The 19,724-nt window shown below is 34.9% G+C and overlaps 1 protein-coding gene across 2 annotated transcripts in view; it reads left to right on the top strand.

The window, feature by feature from the left end:
* COL4A5 (collagen type IV alpha 5 chain) overlaps positions 1-19,724 on the top strand; it is a 261,882-nt gene that overhangs the window by 42,988 nt on the left and 199,170 nt on the right. The gene's annotated exons all lie outside the window — the stretch shown is intronic.

Here is a 19,724-nt window from a genome sequence, read left to right on the forward strand (position 1 = left end):
AATATCATACTGAATGGGCAAAAACTGAAAGCATTCCCTTTGAAAACTGGCACAAGACAGGGATTCCCTCTCTCGCCACTTCTATTCAACATAGTGTTGGAAGTTCTGGCCAGGGCAATTAGGCAGGAGAAGGAAATCAAGGGTATTCAATTAGGAAAAGAGGAAGTCAAATTGTCCCTGTTTGCAGATGACATGATAGTATATCTAGAAAACCCCATTGTCTCAGCCCAAAATCTCCTTAAGCTGATAAGCAACTTCAGCAAAGTCTCAGGATACAAAATCAATGTGCAAAAATCACAAGCATTCTTATACATCAATAACAGACAAACAGAGAGCCAAATCATGAGTGAACTCCCATTCACAATTGCTTCAAAGAGAATAAAATACCTAGGAATCCAACTTACAAGGGATGTGAAAGACCTCTTCAAGGAGAACTACAAACCACTGCTCAAGGAAATAAAAGAGGATACAAACAAATGGAAGAACATTCCATGCTCATGGGTAGGAAGAATCAATATCATGAAAATGGCCATCCTTCCCAAGGTAATTTACAGATTCAATGCCATCCCCATCAAGCTACCAATGACTTTCTTCACAGAATTGGAAAAAACTACTTTAAAGTTCATATGGAACCAAAAAAGAGCCCGCATCGCCAAGTCAATCCTAAGCCAAAAGAACAAAGCTGGAGGCATCACGCTACCTGACTTCAAACTATACTACAAGGCTACAGTAACCAAAACAGCATGGTACTGGTACCAAAACAGAGATATAGATCAATGGAACAGAACAGAGCCGTCAGAAATAATGCCACATATCTACAACCATCTGATCTTTGACAAACCTGAGAAAAACAAGAAATGGGGAAAGGATTCCCTATTTAACAAATGGTGCTGGGAAAACTGGCTAGCCATATGTAGAAAGCTGAAACTGGATCCCTTCCTTACACCTTATACAAAAATCAATTCAAGATGGATTAAAGACTTAAATGTTAGACCTAAAACCATAAAAACCCTAGAAGAAAACCTAGGCAATACCATTCAGGACATAGGCATGGGCAAGGACTTCATGTCTAAAACACCAAAAGCAATGGCAACAAAAGCCAAAATTGACAAATGGGATCTAATTAAACTAAAGAGCTTCTGCACAGCAAAGGAAACTACCATCAGAGTGAACAGGCAACCTACAAAATGGGAGAAAATTTTCGCAACCTACTCATCTGACAAAGGGCTAATATCCAGAATCTACAATGAACTCCAACAAATTTACAAGAAAAAAACAAACAACCCCATCAAAAAGTGGGCGAAGGACATGAACAGACACTTCTCAAAAGAAGACATTTATGCAGCCAAAAGACACATGAAAAAATGCTCACCATCACTGGCCATCAGAGAAATGCAAATCAAAACCACAATGAGATACCATCTCACACCAGTTAGAATGGCAATCATTAAAAAGTCAGGAAACAACAGGTGCTGGAGAGGATGTGGAGAAATAGGAACACTTTTACACTGTTGGTGGGACTGTAAACTAGTTCAACCCTTGTGGAAGTCAGTGTGGCGAGTCCTCAGGGATCTAGAACTAGAAATTCCATTCGACCCAGCCATCCCATTACTGGGTATATACCCAAAGGACTATAAATCATGCTGCTATAAAGACACATGCACACGTATGTTTATTGCCGCATTATTCACAATAGCAAAGACTTGGAACCAACCCAAATGTCCAACAATGATAGACTGGATTAAGAAAATGTGGCACATCTACACCATGGAATACTCTGCAGCCATAAGAAATGATGAGTTCATGTCCTTTGTAGGGACATGGATGAAATTGGAAATCATCATTCTCAGTAAACTATCGCAAGAACAAAAAACCAAACACCGCATATTCTCACTCATAGGTGGGAATTGAACAATGAGAACACATGGACACAGGAAGGGGAACATCACACTTCAGGGACTGTTGTGGGTTGGGGGGAGGGGGGAGGGATAACATTGGGAGATATACCTAATGCTAGATGACGAGTTGGTGGGTGCAGTGCACCAGCATGGCACATGTATACATATGTAACTTACTGCACATTGGGCACATGTACCATAAAACCTAAAGTATAATAATAATAATAATTACAATAAAAGAAAAAAATAAATAAATAAATAAATAAATAAATAAAATAGAATAAAATAAAAAATTTATTCTAGAATGAAGAATTTCCCTGGTTTCTGAAAGGGAGCTTCTAAATCCTTGGAATTTCCCGAGTGATAGGAGTGTGTGTTATTCACACACTCTGCCCCCGCCTGAGTTTATGTTAATGAGGTGACTTGGGATGGGAGCTGGCCATGCCAGAAATTCCAACCATGTGATTACAGGGTTGGAGCTTTGAGCCAGGGGATATCAGCCCAACCTGTGGGGTGGGGTAGGGTGGGAGGCTGGAGACTGAGTTCAGTCACATGGCCAACGATTCACTGAATAACATCTATGATGAAATCCCAATAAAAATTCTGGACACTGAGGCTTGAGGGAGCGTCCTGGTTGGTGAACACAGAGGTGTGCCAGATTCTATGGGGACAGAGCCTGGAACCTGTGCATTTGGGACCCTCCCCTGAGGCCTTGCCCTATGTGTCTCTTTGTTTGGTTGGTCCTGATTTGTACTCTTTATAATAAAACTGTAATTGCAAGTAAAAAAAAAAAAAAAAAAAAAAAAAAAGAAACGTTTTTCCACGTATTGTTTGCTTTTTTTAATGTAAAGTCTTATTTTAATACCGCCCAAGTTTGCTTTCTGCTAATATTATTGAATTTGTATTGAGAATAATTATTCAAAATACTCCTGTAATAATATCAGTGAAGAGGCAGATTTTTATTGTGCATATTTCCTAGCTGTTCATAGTTTTAACCATCAGAGTCCTGCTTTAATTTTAGCCACAGGAGTTTCTAAATATTTAGTGAGCCAAGTGGGAAGATGAGACACTTTAGTGCGGGATGTTATTTGTTTCATCTCATTAAGATTCCCAATTTATACAGGCCATTTGAAATGTGCAATTAAAGTTCTGGTCATTGCTAATATTAAGGAATTTAGAAGGTTCTATAGCAGAGTAAACAGCTTTACAAATGATAGTGGTGTTTTTTAATTTAAATTTTTATTGAGATATTTGTGGATTCATATGTAGCTCTAAGAAATAATATAGAGAGATCCCTTATACACTTATGCATTTCTCCCCAGCGGTAACATCTTGCAGAACAGTTGCCTACTATCATAACCAGGATACTAATATTAATATAATGTGCCACTCTATATTCACATTTCACCAGTTTTACTTGTGTTCATGTGTATGTGTGTTCTGTACAATTTTATTACCTATATATGTTCATGTTTCCACCACCACAGTTAAAATACTAAACAGTTCCAACACCGCACATATTCAGAAGTATGCTATCTGTAGGGTGAATTTCTACAAATGGAGCTGTTGGGTTGGATGGTTTGTACCTTTGTCATTTTGATAGATATTGCCAGAATGTCCTCTATGGAAGTTCTATCAAATTTACACTCCTACCGGCAATGTATAACTGTGTTTGTTTTCCTAACCCTCACCAACACATTGCGTTATCAAACGTTTCCCTTTTATAACCACTCTCTGACCCTTATCATCCTAAATCATGGCAGCCACTAATCTGTTCTCCACTTCTAAATTTTGTCATTTAAAAATGTTATTTATATAGAATAATGTAGTATAACCTTTTATGATTAGCCTTTTTTATCATTATCAAGTATTATGTACTTTACATAATTGTATGTGCTATACTTTTTAATGAGTATTTTTATGTAAATATTTAAAAATTTATCTTATTTTAGGTTTGGGGGTACATGTGAAGGTTTGTTACACAGGTAAACACGTGTCATGGGGGTTTGTTGTACATATTATTACATCACCCAGGAATTAAGCTTAGTACCCAATAGTTATCTTTTCTGCTCCTCTTCATCCTTCCACCCTGTCTTCCTAAGTAGACCCCAGTGTCTGTTGATTCCTTCTTTGTGTTCATAAGTTCTTATAATTTAGCTCCCACTTATAAGTGAGAACATACAATATTTGGTTTTCTTTTCCTGCATTAGTTTGCTAAGGATGATAGCTTCCAGCTCCATCCATGTTCTCACAAAAGACATCATCTTGTTCTTTATTATGGCTGCATAATATTACATGGTGTATATGTACCACATTTTCTTTATCCAGTCTGTCATGGATGGGGATTTAGGTTGATTTCATGTCTTTGCTATTGTGAACAGTGCTGCAGTGAATATTTATGTGTGCACATGTCTTTATGGTAGAATACTCATGAAAGTGTCTTGGAGCCATTTGGACAAGGAATTTTAGGATCTTGGGTACTCAAATTATGATATGGAAGGGAGAACACAGGCTTTCAGTGGTTCTTTCCCTTTTGCCCCACAGACTCTTCCTTTCTGAAACTGAGAGCAGCTGAGGAACAGCTAGAGTGGGATCTGCTACATTGGAGAGCATCTCTTGTCCATGTCAAAGTGTGACACTTCATTTATTAATTGTTTTCTATGATTTAACTACTAAATGCTATTTTTTTGGGTTGAAAATAAGTCTTAAGATGTCATCAAGCTTGATGCCAGCAAATATGGCAGAGTAGGGAACCCCCAAAATTTACCTTTTTTACAAATGCACTAAATTGGCAAATACTCTCAGAATCAACTTTACTGGCATTATGGAAACTAATCAAAAGTTTACAGCAACCAGACAAATGCTTAATAATAAAAAAAGTTGAATCTCAGTAGGAGAGATTTGTGGCATTTTAGCTTACCCTTGTCCCACCCCCTGCTCTCTAGCTTGGCAGTGGCTCTGAAGGCAACAGTCTACATTTCACTGTACTAGTCCACTGAGTACAGGTTCTTAGTACCTGAGGGAGTAGAAGTAACCTTATCCTTAAATAATTGTGTTTGTTGGTTTTGACCTGTGTTGTGGATCTGAGGGACCAGTTCAAAAGGCTTGCCTTTATTTTGCCTAACTCAGAACTTTTCCGAGGTTGAGGCAGCTATGGGGGTGGAGGAGAGATTTGTGAAAACATTTACAGGCAAATGTATTAGCTGCTACTTCCTAGGGGTAGGGATAAAGGTTGGTCAAACAGTAAACTAGCTAAAAAGCTTGGGAAAAAAGGCTGGGAAATGAGATGCTTTGGAGAATTAGAGCTTTGAAAAGCTTCCACATATTCCTGGTAATTTCGAAGGCCATGTGCCCCCAAGGCTATGTGGATGCTCAGAAAAGACCTGAGAAGGCCCTAAGCTTTCACCTCTGGCTTATCTTCAGGGTCTCAACTAGCAGGAATTTAAGGCTAACGCAGAATAGTAAACTTTCTGGCTGAGTGTTGAAAGTGTGCACACCTGCAAAGACTGGGAATTTGTTGTTGTTGTTGTTCCAGGCATTTTAGGAAATTTCTGTTTCAAGTCACTAGATGCTCACTAAGATAATGAAACAGATTTCAGTGGCCACACAACAAAGAATACAGACTTTACAAAATTAGTTTAGAAAAGTCACTAGACAAACAAACAACTACTATAATAAGCATCAATAACAAACCCTGGAGAGGGAAGAGAATCTGATTTTCAGATTTGCTGCATCGTAATATTCAAAATATCCTATCTTCATAAAAATATGAACCATGCAAATTAAAAAGAAAGTATTACACATAGGAAAGAAGAAATTACTATAATTCCCCAAAGAATCCCCTGGCTGTAGTATGGGAGAGTAATTAATCTGCTATTTAGCTAATTGAACAAGTAAAATGGACAAATCGAATATTGAGCACGACTAGAGGATCCCCATTTACTAGTAAAACATGCTTTTATAGAGATGGATAGCTGTTCCAAAAATGTCTGACCATTTTTATTGCATTATAACCTTAAGTTAAATTTTAGTTTTCGTTTTATCTTGTGAAATATGATATATGGAAGCTAACTCATTTCCTATGAGCAAATGAATTGATGAGTTTTGCTCAACTGCAGAAAATCATTGAGTCTTTTATAGGATTTTTTGGTCTCTGACTTTAGATAAAACGGTATGTATGAACTCTTTCCCAAATAGTACCTGGATCTGCTATGTTTCTCTTTCTACCAAGCAGATAGCCTAATTCTCAATGCCTGGCTGTCTCACTTGTGCCTTGTGCTGGATATTTTTATTTGCTGAATATTATGTTAAGTACAGTTGACTATCATTTTCATCTTTATAAAAAAATCATTGTATAGCTATATTAAAAAGCGAGTAGTTTTTATACTGTTTTAACTATAGACCCTTAGTGGTTATAAAGACTTAGCAAAGGGCCAAAGAGTTTTTAAAATGATATATTTATAAGCAAGTATAGAGAGGAATTCAATAAGTGAGTCTGGCATTGTGCATCTATTTTAGAGATTTCATTCATTAGAAAATAGAGAACACCATGGGGAAAGACTCTCAATTTTATTAACTAAGTACGGTCCATGCATATGAAGCGATTTCAGTAGAATAAGTTCAAAGGAAAAATGAATGATGTCAAAGAGAAAAGTAATAATTTTACTTCATAAGTTGCCAACTCAGGTAGTTGTCATTTAGGAAGTATACTGGGACAGCCTAAAGGTAAGTTAACTTTTTTCTTAATTAAGCCTTCTTTGAAGAAGTTAAGTTTAGTGAGTAAGATGCTTGTTTTTTATAATGGTTTTTATTTACATATCTCATGTTGGTGAATCATGTGTTAGTAGAAATCATAAGGGAATAGATATGCTGCTATTTAACTTCAGTTATGTTTTTCCAAAAAAATAATAAATTAATGGATAATGTAGCTTCTCGCTTATACAGGGATTACAGGGACCTAATTCTTGGATGTACATAGCCATCAACTGTAATACCATATTTCTCTTGAGGGAGCTCCCCAAATGAATGGGAGAGTTAACCAGCATTTATACGGCTTACCTTGTATCTCAAATCTAAAAAGAAAAAAAAACGGATGTAGCTAATGGTATCTTTTAAATGTTCTGTGACATTTAATCAATTTTCACTCTTAATGGTTCTGTGTATTCTTATTTTACTCAGAAAGGTCAAAGCCATGTCTGAAAGACCTTAAAATAAAATGTTAAATTGTGAATATGCTTTGGTAACTTTGTTTATTTTGATATTGCCTGATGCACAGAAAATGATAAAAATTTCCATAAGAAAATAGATTGCAACTATTTAAGTCTACAATACTTTTTCTTGTTTTTATAAATTAAAATTTAAATACAATTTTAAGTTCTATTTTTTGACCTAAACAATTGTAATACTGAGTTCTTTGTGTAGTTCTTAAGAATTTCTTTGCAGGTCCAAACAGATCTAGCATTATTGAGACTGAATAAAAGATGCTTCTTTCAGGTGGCCCCTAATTTAATTGTTTGTAATGATTATTCTAGAAAAAAGCACCACTCTGACACATGGATTTTCTTGTAGGTCAGCATTTTATAAAAAGTATCCTAATGACAAATGGATGATAGGAAGAGCAAAAGAGGAAAAAATATCCATAAGAAAAGATGTAATACAATTAGTACAAGGGGCAGGAGGTAACAGGAATTTGGTTCTTCTTTCCATATTTTTTTTACTTTGAGTTCCTCAAATATTTTATATGCAAGAAAATATTTTAAGTTTTAACATGTATGTCATACCATTTGCTTAGTTTGTATTCCATCATGCCATAAGCATTTACCTCCAGAAGGACTTTTGGTTTTATAAATTAAAGGCCTGATTTTTTTTTTTTTCAGTGCACTTCTAAGTTAGATAACGCAGAGGGAGGTTTATGTGGAAATGATCGTTTTTCTAAGTGAACGTTCGAACACTGAGTCACTCTCAAGTTCTTAAAATCCTATATGTTTTAAGATATATTAGAGGCAGATTCTATACTGAAGAAATAGTGCAAATTTTGTGCAGTTAACATAAAATTTAGCATTTTTCATCCTCCCATTATCTTCAGCCCCATGATTTTGTGTCTTTGGGGGTGAATACTCAGACTTTCACTTGATGCATTCAGACTCTGGGTTAGAAAAGATGCTTAAAGACTGAGTCATGAATATTGGAAAAGAATACAGTGGGAAGAATCACTCTACATGATATTATGACCTATTATATAGCTATAGTTAATTAAAACAGTTGCAGTAATAAAGAAGGAATAGACACATAGATCAATATGATAGAAGGAAGAATTAAGAAATAGACCTTTACAATATGCCCAGCTACTTTTTGACAAAGGAGCAAAAGCAATTTAATAGAGGAAGAATAACTTTTTTTTTCAACAAATGATTCTGGAACAATTGAACATCCACAGACAAAAAGATGAACCTTGACCTAAGCCTCACACCTTACAAAAAAGTTAACTCAGAATGGATCATGGGTTTAAATATAAAAATAAAACAATAAAACTTTTAGAAAAAAGTAAAATCATCACCTAGAGCTAGATGAAGCATTCTTAGACATGATACCAAAAGCCTAGTTCATGAAATAATCAAAATTTAAAAATGTTTGTTCTGTGAAAGTCCTTGTTAGGAGGATGAAAACACTAGCTATAAATGGAGAAAATATTTGCAAAACACGTATCCAATAGAAGATTATTATTTAGAATATATATTTTTAAAACTCCCAAAACTTATCAGTTCAATAAAACCCCCCAAAATCTCATTAGAAAATGGACAAAAGATATGGTCATACATTTCATGTAAGAGGATATACATGGAAGGAACATTATTGGGAAATTGGTGACAAAGAAGTTTGGAGGAGAGATATGTGAATAGACCTCCCTGAATGGGCAAAAAACATGAAGATAATTGTGTCTCATCAAAGGGCAACCTCAGCAGAGGAGGATTTTAATAGCCAAATGGATAGGATGACCCGTTCTATGGATATCAGTCAGTCTCTTTCCCAGCCACTCCTGTCAGTGCCCAATGGGCTCATGAGCAAAATGGCCATGATGGCAGGGATGGAGATTATGCATGGGTTCAGCATCCTGGACTTCCACTCACCAAGACCCAACTGGCTATAGCCATTGCTGGATGTCCAATCTGCCAGTAGCAGAGACCAACCCTGAGTTCCAGATAAGGCAACATTGCCTGGAGTGATCAGCCAACTCTCTGGTGGGAGGTTGATTACATCGTACTCCCTCTATCATGGAAGAGGATAGAAGCGTTTTGTCCTTAATGGAACAGACAATTGGGATATGGATTTGCCTTCCCTGCTTTGCAGTGCTTCTCCCAAAACTATCCATGAATGGCTTCATTTTGTTTTTTCCTCTCCAGTTTCTCAGGATGTAGCTTTAGATTATTGAATTGAGACATTTCTTCTAATGTATGCATTTAATGTAATAGATTTCCCTCTAAGAACATTTTAGCTACACACCACTCATTTTTGACATGTTATGTTTTCGTTTTCATTTTAATTTACTCAAAACAGTTTTTTTCAATAATTTTACTTTGACTCATATGTTAATACTTGGAAGTGTCTTGTTTCATTTGCAAACATTTGGGGATCTTCTCAATATCATTCTCTTTTTTGATTTCTAGTTCAACTCTATTATGATCAGATAATGTACTCTGTATGGTTGCTATTTTTTAAATTTATAAATTTTTTTATGTCCCAGAATATGTTCTGTCTTGGTGTGTGTTCTATATATATTTGAGAAGAATGTGCATTCTGGCTGGATGGAATATTCTATATCAAATTGGTTGATAGTATTAGTCATATCCTTACTGATTTCTTCATATTTTTTCTATTAATTACTGAGAGAGAACTGATGAAGTCACAAAATATAGTTGTGTGTTTGCGTTTTTTTCCTTTTATTTCTGACAGGTTCTGCCTCATGTTTTGAAGCTCTGTTAGTTGTATACACATTCAAATATTATGTCATCTTGGATAATTGATCCCTTTATTGTTAGGTATTTTTCCTCTTTCTCTTGGATTATATTTCTTATTCTATAGTGTCAAAAATTAATATCACTATTACAACTTTGTTTTTTGATAGTCATTTCTTTTTGAAAAAAGCTTTATTGACTTGTGATTCACCAATTTAAAATGTATAAATCAATGTTTATTAGCATATTCACAGAGTTGTACAATCATACTCACAGTCTAAATTTTGAGCATTTTAATCACTTCATGGAGAAATCCCATACCCATTACCAGTAACTCTCCCGTAATCCCCCAAATCTTGGCAACCACTAGCCTACTCTCTGTCTCTATAGATTTGCCTATTCTGGACATTTCGTAGGAATTGAATTATACATTACGTGGTATTTTGTGATTAGTTTCTGTCACTTAGCAGAATGTTTGCAAGGTTCAGCCATGTTGTAACATGAATCAGTATTAGATTCGTTTTCATCACTGAATCACATTACATTGTATGAATATACCACATTTTAGTTATCGGTTTATAAGTTGATGGACATTCAAGTTGTTTCCTCATTTGGCTGTTAGAAATAATGCTGCTGTGAATATTTGTGTAAAAGTTTTTGTATAGATATATGTTTTTTTTTTATCTTGGGTGTATACCTAGAAGTAGATTTCCACGTGATGTGGTAAATCTATGTGTAATCATTTGGGGATCTAACATCCTGTTTTCTAAAGTGACTGCATCATTTTCTATTTTCACCAGAGAGCCTGGTGGGGTTCCTGGAGAAGGCTGTTAGAGAGTGTGAGTTCCTCTATGTTTGTGGGCCCCAGAAGTTTCACATTATCTTATTAGCCCACACCTGGCCTTTAGCAATTAGTTGAAATGTCTAATTGAATCTTCCTACCTGCTTGTATTCTGTATTGCATTCAATATTGTCATTCAGTATTCAATTTGCTTATAAGTAAGGAAATGCTCTGGACCTATTTCTCTCTGGAGGTTTTGGACTGATTCTTTGCTGTGATCTCTGACAGGTCCAAGAAAAATTGTTACTCTGAAACCTGCTTGACTTTTTTCTTATTGCAAGTTTAGGAGTAACATCTTTCTAGCTGTCTACATCTTCAAGCTAAAAAATGTCATTTAATGATGAGTTTACCTGTTTTTTATATATTATGGATACCAGTTCTTTATTATATATACATTTCACAAAAGTTTTCTTCCAGTTTGTTGCTGGCTTATTCTTTTTCTTAATGTTGCTGGCTTATTCTTTTTCTTAATGTTGCTGGCTTATTCTTTTTCTTAATGTTGCTGGCTTATTCTTTTTCTTAATGATTTTTTGATGAGCAGGTGTTTTACATTTTAATGAATCTAGTTTATCATTCTTTCTTTTATTATTTGTGCTTTCTGCTGCCTAACAAATATTTTTCTATGCCAAGGTCACAAAGCTGTTTCCTGTTGTTTTTTCTAGAAGCTTTAAAGTATTTTATATTTAAGAACATCTTTGATCTTGAAGTAATTTTTTGAATGGTGTGAATTAGAGGTTGACGTTTCTGTTTTAAAATATGGGTATACTGTTGTTTCATCAAAATTTATTGGAGAAATTTCCTTTCCCAGTGAACTTTTATGTTACCATTTTCAAAGATCATTTGACTTTGTCTGTGTCTAATTTTGGATTATCCATTTTGTTTGATTGACCTGTTCATTCAGTAATACCACACTGTCTTGGTATTGTACAGCGAGTCTTAAAATAAGGTAGAGTAAATATTAAATATAAATATTAAAACTTCCTTCTTCTTTTCAATATTATTTTGGATAGTTTATGTTCTTTCCATTTCTATATAAATTATATAATCACCTTGTCAATTTTTACAACAATGTCTCTGATGATTTTGATGGGTGTTGTAGTGAATCTATGGACAAATTTTGGGAATATTGTTAACTGAAGAATATTTCATCTCCAGTATATGAGTCTAGCATATATTTCCATCTACTTGATAGGTATATATTTACTTTACATTACATTTAATATTTCTCAGCAATGTTTTTATCATTTTCATAGCATAGGTTTTGCACATCTTTCACTAATTTTATCTCTAAGTAATTTATGACTTTGGATGCCATTGTAAATGGTATTAGTATAAAATTTTTCATTTTATAATGATAACTGATTTACTAGCTTGAGTTTTATAATCACATTTATACTGTGAGTATACAAAATTTACTTGTTTAAATTTTATAGCTTTTTAAAGATTACTTAGAAGTTTCTACAATTAATAATCACATTATCTTCAAATAAGAGATGATTTTGCTCTTCCGTTTTCAATTATTTTGCATTTTTCCTTATCTAATTGCTGTGGATGAGCTCAATGGCAAATGCTAAATAAAAGTGATGAGATAAGATATTTTTGTCTGTTTCCCAATCATAAGGAGGAAAAACTTCAGTATTTCACTATTAAGTATTATGCAATAAGTATGTATTTTACATACACATCATCAGATTGAAGAAGTTCCCTCTATTTTTATTTTGGTGACAATTTTTATCATGAATGGGTATTGAATTTTGTTCAATGATCATATAATTTTACTCCTTTAATTTGTTAATAAGTAAGTTTTATTTGTTGATTTTTATTGTTAAGCCAATCTTGCATTTTGGGGATTAAATTCTATTTGAGCAAGATGTAGTATCCTTTTAATATGTTGTTGTATTCTATTTAGTAATATTCTATTAAATATTTTTGGATCTGTGTTCTTGAGAGATATTTGTGTATAATTACATTTTCTTGTAATTCATTTATCTGGTTTTCATATCAATGTAATATAGGCCTCCTAAATGAGTTTGAATGTGCTTCCTCTTCCTTCATTTTCCAAAAATGCATTTGTAGTATTGGTATTTTTCTCTTAAATATTTGATTGAATTAACTAATGAAGCTGTCTTGGCCGAGATTTTTCTTTGTGCAACAGTACAATTTTGTATTGTGTTTATTTAATGTTTTATCATTGGCACTTTTGTATTTCATTAAATATTTTTCAAAACCAAGATTTTTCACAGTTACATAATACTCATTTGAATAAATATACTGTAATATGTGTAACTAGTCCCCTACATAACTGGTACTTTTTTTCTCAAACATACATCTGTGTGTATATGTGTATTTGTATACAAATATATGTATACATTTATATATAATATGAAGTATGCATAATATAGTATATTGCATACATACATAATAAATACATGTATGTATAAAAATGTACATATGCATGCCCACACACATAGACCCACTAAGAGAGGCAGACAAACTGACGGACTCTAGAATTAGATATATCAGTACATTAACAGAGTTTAACTTTGGATGTTGGGAGTTTGGGCACCTTTTACTTTCTTTCACAGTTTTCAGTATTCCTATTCTTTTCAGACCAAGAGTGTTACTCTATAATTAGAAAGTAAATACCTGAACTGTTTTCATTCTTGAGAATTAAAAAATGGATAATTTCTTAAGCTAGCACAGGCAGGTAGGGAAATGACCAAAATACTGCGTGGTAATTAAAATTATAACAATGTTCATGTTTGTGATCCCCCACCACCCAAGAGCAGAACATTAAATGATGTTGGAGGAGGTGCAGTCTTTCAGGCTCCCATGAGAATTGCCAAATGGGGCACTTATGCTTTTTGGGACGGGGTCCAGGTTTTATTTTTTTCTTCTTCAAAAGTCTTAAAATAAATGAAAATTGTCACAGCAAAATGCATTTTCCCTTTCATTTAGAGCATTGAAGGCTACCCAATGTCAGGTGAAACTGGAAGAATTTGGCTTGAATTTTTAAAGTTGCTTGATAGGGGAAAGGGAGATGAAAATTACTTTGAAGAATTATCTAGTCAAATTTGGTTAATGTGGGCAATGATAGAATAAAGTAAAAATTTTAGACATGTAATCCATTGTGATTGCTCCAGTTTTTCAGGACAGTTAAGAAATAGCCTCTATTGCTCAGAGTCTCAAGAAATACTGGAAAAAAATGCATGGATACTTTATTGGTTGCTTGTTAAATTATTAAATAGGTGACAATTTAGGGGTGCTGGCTAAACTTTTTAACTTCTTGTTTGGCCTTGTACAGTTTATAAATTTTAGAAGTAACACTGAGAGGACAGAAAATATCTAGAAGACTTTTTAAAGGTGCATGCATATATATACACACATGCATTTCAGACCAACCAGTGAGGGATGAGTATGGCAGGAGGAGTGGGGACAGAGGACCGAAGAAGAATGAGAAGATGTTGGGAGGTGGAGAGAGAGATAAGAAACAAAATAATTAGAGAAAAATTAAAAGGTGTATTTATTAGGTATAAGGTGAAAAAATTTGCCTAATTCCTGAATTTGGATGATTTCAGAGTGTTCCTATCTGGTTCTGTACCCAAAATAATTTATTCTTAGGTAAATCTGTGATGGATTAAATGACACTAGAGACAAATGATGAGGCGATGAGAAAATTATGAAGAAATGAAGGAGAAGAGCAATATCTTCTTATTTGCTATGATTCATAATACATGGATGTTTGAGAATCACTACTATCTAGTGTATAAGGCTGACTTGTTCCCATTATTTCCTTATCCATAATACTGCTCCTTTTTTACCCCATCACCCTTCCCTTAAACCACATGTGCATCATTTCTTTCATCTGGAATGGATGTCTTGTGTTTCAAAAATGTTTTACCTTATCACTCTTATTTTCACTTCTGAACTAAAGGTACATTGCTTGTATAACCCCCTTTTTGCTGTTTTGATAAGGTACTAAATTGAATAATGTACCTTTAGGCCAGAGAGCAGTATAGGGCAAGTTACTTAGTTTGTGAGAGAGCCTAGGCAACTGATTGCTGAACAGCTATTATCTCCTTGTGATTTCATTTCCTTTGCTCATTATTAGGTACACTATAAGTACTGTGGTATTTTGTTTGGAAAATTTTGGTCCTAATCAGAAAGCCATCTGCTAACAATTGTGCTGGAAGTGAAGCAGCATGATAAAGTTACCTTTAGCCATCACATAGTTGTGTCAATGACCTTTGAGTTACGTATTACTATTATATAATTTGTAGGGAACATTTCATGTCTTAGTGCTTTTTGTAATGTGGGAATTTGGCAGTTTGAAAAGGTATGGAAAGCACTACAGTTATTGACTCTTTTTTTGGTCATCCAAGTTTCGTTGGGTTCTTCATGTTTCCTTATTTCCCTTTGACTATTTGAGAGGTAGGAAACCAAGGGAGAAGGAAATGGACTCCTATGGTGGAACAAATTGAAGTATCACTTCTGCTTTTTTTTCTTTTAATCCAGATGTACAGTAAACGTGGACAGGACCTAGAGAGTACAGACTACAGCCAGGTTATAGAACAGATAGGTCTCAGTAGTAGGCAGTATGTTAGCTCAGATATCTGGGTAGTCAACATGGTTGAGAGTGTGGTAGCTATCATTCATAGGTGAGTTGAGTGCAAGAGCCAGGGTAGCTGGTAGCAGGCAATATCCAGAGATCCAGGTGAACGTTATAGTTCTGACAGTGGGATTGGAGTTCATGTTACTATTTTTCCACATCAGGTATGCTGGAAGGTAATAGTTTTTTTTTTTTTGGAGATGGAGTTTCGTTCTTGTTGCCCAGGATGGAGTGCAATGGCGCGATCTCGGCTCACTGCAACCTCTGCCTCCCGGGTTCAAGTGATTCTCCTGCCTCAGCCTCCTGAGTAGCTGGGATTATGGGCATGCACCACCATGCCCAGCTAATTTTGTATTTGTAGTAGAGACGGGGTTTTTCCATGTTGGTCAGGCTGGTCTCGAACTCCCGACCTCAGGTGATCCGCCTGCCTCAGCCTTCCAAAGTGCTGGGATTACAGGCATGAGCCACTGCGCCCAGCTACTGGAAGATAATAGTTTTTTGTGTAGTACTTTGCCTGAAATTTAAAACATTTTTTTCATTTAAAAATAAAGACAGGCTTAGAAAATCACACACACACAATATATGGTTTAATAAATTATTACCAAGTAAATACCTTTGTAACTAACACCCAGGTCAAGAAATAAGAACTATGCTACCCACCCCAAAAGCTCCTTTTGTGGACCACATCCTAATCCCAACCCAGTTGCTCCACAGAAATAAACATTGTCTTGACTTTCTTTGGACTTTTTATGGTTTTATCACCCAAATTTGCATTCCTAGGTATTACTGTTTTATTCTTGTGCATCTAGAAAACTTTGATATGTTTTTTAAATATCTCTTAAATGTGTAGGTTTTCCCTCTATCCCTTACTTTTCTTTACAATTAATATTTCGAAGAACCTATGCCATCTGACTTACAGAGCATCTCACCTTTTGGATTTTTCTGACTGCAAACTCAAGGTGCAGTTTAACATTTTTTTCTGCCATTTATATTTTCTACATATTGGCAGCTGGATCTAGCGGCTTGATCAGACTTAGTTTTGATCTCTGGCAAAATTATAAGTGGTGTCTGACAGTCATATATGGGGAAGATAATGTGTGGTTGTCTCTCTTTTTGTGATAGTAGTAGCTATTGGTGATTAATGACAATATTAGTTAACTCAGTTTGAAAAGTAGTGACATTCTTGGCCAATATCATACTGAATGGGGAAAAGTTGAAAGCATTCCTCATAAGAACTTGAACAAGATAAGGTTGCCCACCACATTCACCACTTGTCTTCAACATAGTACTTGAAGTCCTAGCCAGAGCAATTAAGCAAGAGAAAGAAATAAAGAGCATCCAAATTGGAAAGGAGGAAGCCAAACTATCTCTGTTTGTCAATGATATAATCTTATACCTAGAAAACCCTAAAGGCTCCTCCAAAAGCCTTCTAGACTTGATAAACGAATCCAGTAAAGTCTCAGGTTACAAAATCAATGTATACAAATCAGTAGCACCACTATGCACCAACAACAATGAAGCTGAGAATCAAATCAAGAACTCAGTCCCTTTTACAACAGTTACAAAAAGTAAAGCACCTAGGAATATACTTAACCAAGGAGGTGAAAGATCTCTACAAGGATAATGACAAAACACTGATGAAAGAAATCATAGATGACAAAAACAATGGTTCATGGATTGGAAGAGTCAATATTGTGAAAATGACCATACTGTCCAAAGCAATCTACAGATTCAATGCAACACCTATCAAAATACAAATGTCAGTTTTCACAGAATTAGAAAAAACAATCCCAAAATTCATATGGAACCAAAAAAGAGCCTGCATAGCCAAAGCAATCCTAAGCCAAAAGAACAAATCTGGAGGCATCACATTACCTGACTTCAAATTATGCTATAAGGCTACAGTAATCCAAACAGTATGGACTGGTACAAAAGTAGGCACATAACAAATTGAATAGAATAGAGAACCGAGAAATAAAGCCAAATACAACCAACCAATCTTCTATGAAGAAGACAAAAACATACAATGGAGAAGGACTCCCTATTCAATAGATGGTGCTGGGAAAATTGGATATCTGCATGTAGAAGAATGAAACTGGATCCTTAACTCCCACCATATACAAAAATTAACTCAAGATAGATTAAAGACTTAAATTTAAGACCTGAAACTATACAATTTTAGAAGAAAACATAGGAAAAACTCTTTTGGACATTGACCTAGGCAAATAATTTATGACTCAGACCCCAAAAGCAAATGTAACAAAAACAAAAATAAATAAACGGGACCTATTTAAATTAAAAGCTTTTGCATAGGAAAAAAATAATCAACAGAGCGAACAGACAACCTACAGAATGGGAGAAAATATTTGTAAACTATGCATCTGATAAAAGACTAATAGCCACAATCTACAAGGAACTCAAACAAATCAGCAAGAAAAAAATCAAATAATCCCATCAAAATGTGGGCAAATGACATGAATAGACATTTCTGTCTTCAAAAGAAGACATGCAAATGGCCAAGAAACATGGAAACATGCTCAATATCACTAATCATCAATGTAAATGCAAATTAAAACCACAATGAAGTGCCACCTTTACCCCAGCTAGAATAGCCAGTATTAAAAAGTCAAAAAACAATAGATGTTGGCAGGGTTGTGGTGAAAAGAAACACTTCTACACTGCTGGTGAGAATATAAATTAGTACAACCTCTATGGAAAACAGTAGGGAGATTTCTCAAAGAACTCAAAGTAGACCTACCATTCAATCCAGCAATCCCACTACTGGGTATCTGTCTAGAGGAAAATAAGTTATTGTATGAAAAAGACATGTGCATGCATATGTTTATTGCAGCACAATTCAAAGATATGGAACCAACCTAAGTGCCCATCAGCCAAGGAGTAGATAAAGAAAATGTGGTATATATGCATCATGGAATGCTACTCAACCACAAAAAAGGAATGGAATAATGTCTTTTGCAGCAACTTGGATGAAACTGGAGGCCATTATTTTAAGTGATATAATTCAGGAATGGAAAATAAAATACTGTATATTCCCACTTGTAAGTGGGAGCTAAGCTATGGGTACAGAAAAGCATACAGAGTGGTATAATGGACTTTGGACACTCAGAAGTGGGGAGTCGGTGAGGGATTAAAAAAACCTACATACTCAGTACAGTGTACATTATTTGGGTGTTGGAGTACACTAAAATCCCATACTTTGCCACTATACAATTCATCCATGTAACCAAAAACCACTTGTACCCCTAAAGCTATTGAAATAAAAATAAAACTCAAAGAAAAGTAGTGATATTCTAATGTAATTATTTTTTCATTTATTAGTTGGTATTATGGACTGAATTGTGCCCCTCGAAATTCATATGTTGAATCCCAAACCCCAAGGTAACTGTATATGGAGTAAGAAAGTAATTAAGGTTAAATGAGGTCATAAAGGTGGAACTCTAATCAATATTATTAGTGTCCTTATAAAAAGAGACACCAGAGAGTTCACTCACTCCCTGCCATGTAAAGACGCAGCAGGAAAGCAGACATCTGCAAGCCAGGAAGAGACCCCTCACCAGAAACCAGACCTTGCCAGAACCTTGATCTCACAGCCTTGAGAAGGGTGAAAGAAATAATTTTCTGTTGTTTAAGCCACTCGGTCTACAATATTTTGTTTTGGTAGGGTGAGTTGACTAATACAGTTGGAATACTTTTAAAAAGAGATAGTTTCCCCAATCCATTATTTGGTTATCAAGTGATATTGTTTATATTGAAGAGACTATAAATGTTTGAGGCTTTCTCTGTATGTACTTACCAGTTTTCAAGAAAATGAATTGGCTCCCCATCATCCTCTTAAAGTGAGTAATTCTTTTCTCTTTACAATATCATTATGAACTCTTGAACTTAAACATATTTGATGGGTTTCAATCCATTTCAAATATTATTGTCACTGAAGCACATATTGTTTCATAGTTGACTAATGGGAGTGTCCACAAGTTGACTCGTGAGTCCTTTAACAAGATTCTAGTCTTTAAAAGCTTTCTTATTACCTAGTATGACACAATGTTTCTGGTTCATTTTATACATTCCTTGCTTCAAATTTAGAATCAGGCATTCTACATATGTCACTTGTTTCTATTAATTCATAATGGCATCTCAATACCACAGTCTTGGTGGAAAAGATGCTTATTGTTACTTCTTTGATAATTGTTTTTTTTCCCACTAGCCCTTTATTCTATCTACCTATCTATCTATCTATCTATCTATCTATCTATCTATCTATCTATCTATCCATCTATCTATCTACCTATCTACCTACCTATCTATAAGACAGTGGTCTCCAACGTTTTTGGCACCAGGGACGGGTTTTGTGGAAGACAATTTTTCCACATACTCAGGGAATGAAATGGATGATTCCGGGATGA

This window comes from Pongo pygmaeus, chromosome X (genome assembly GCF_028885625.2).
Source record: "Pongo pygmaeus isolate AG05252 chromosome X, NHGRI_mPonPyg2-v2.0_pri, whole genome shotgun sequence".
Classification (NCBI taxonomy): domain Eukaryota; kingdom Metazoa; phylum Chordata; class Mammalia; order Primates; family Hominidae; genus Pongo; species Pongo pygmaeus.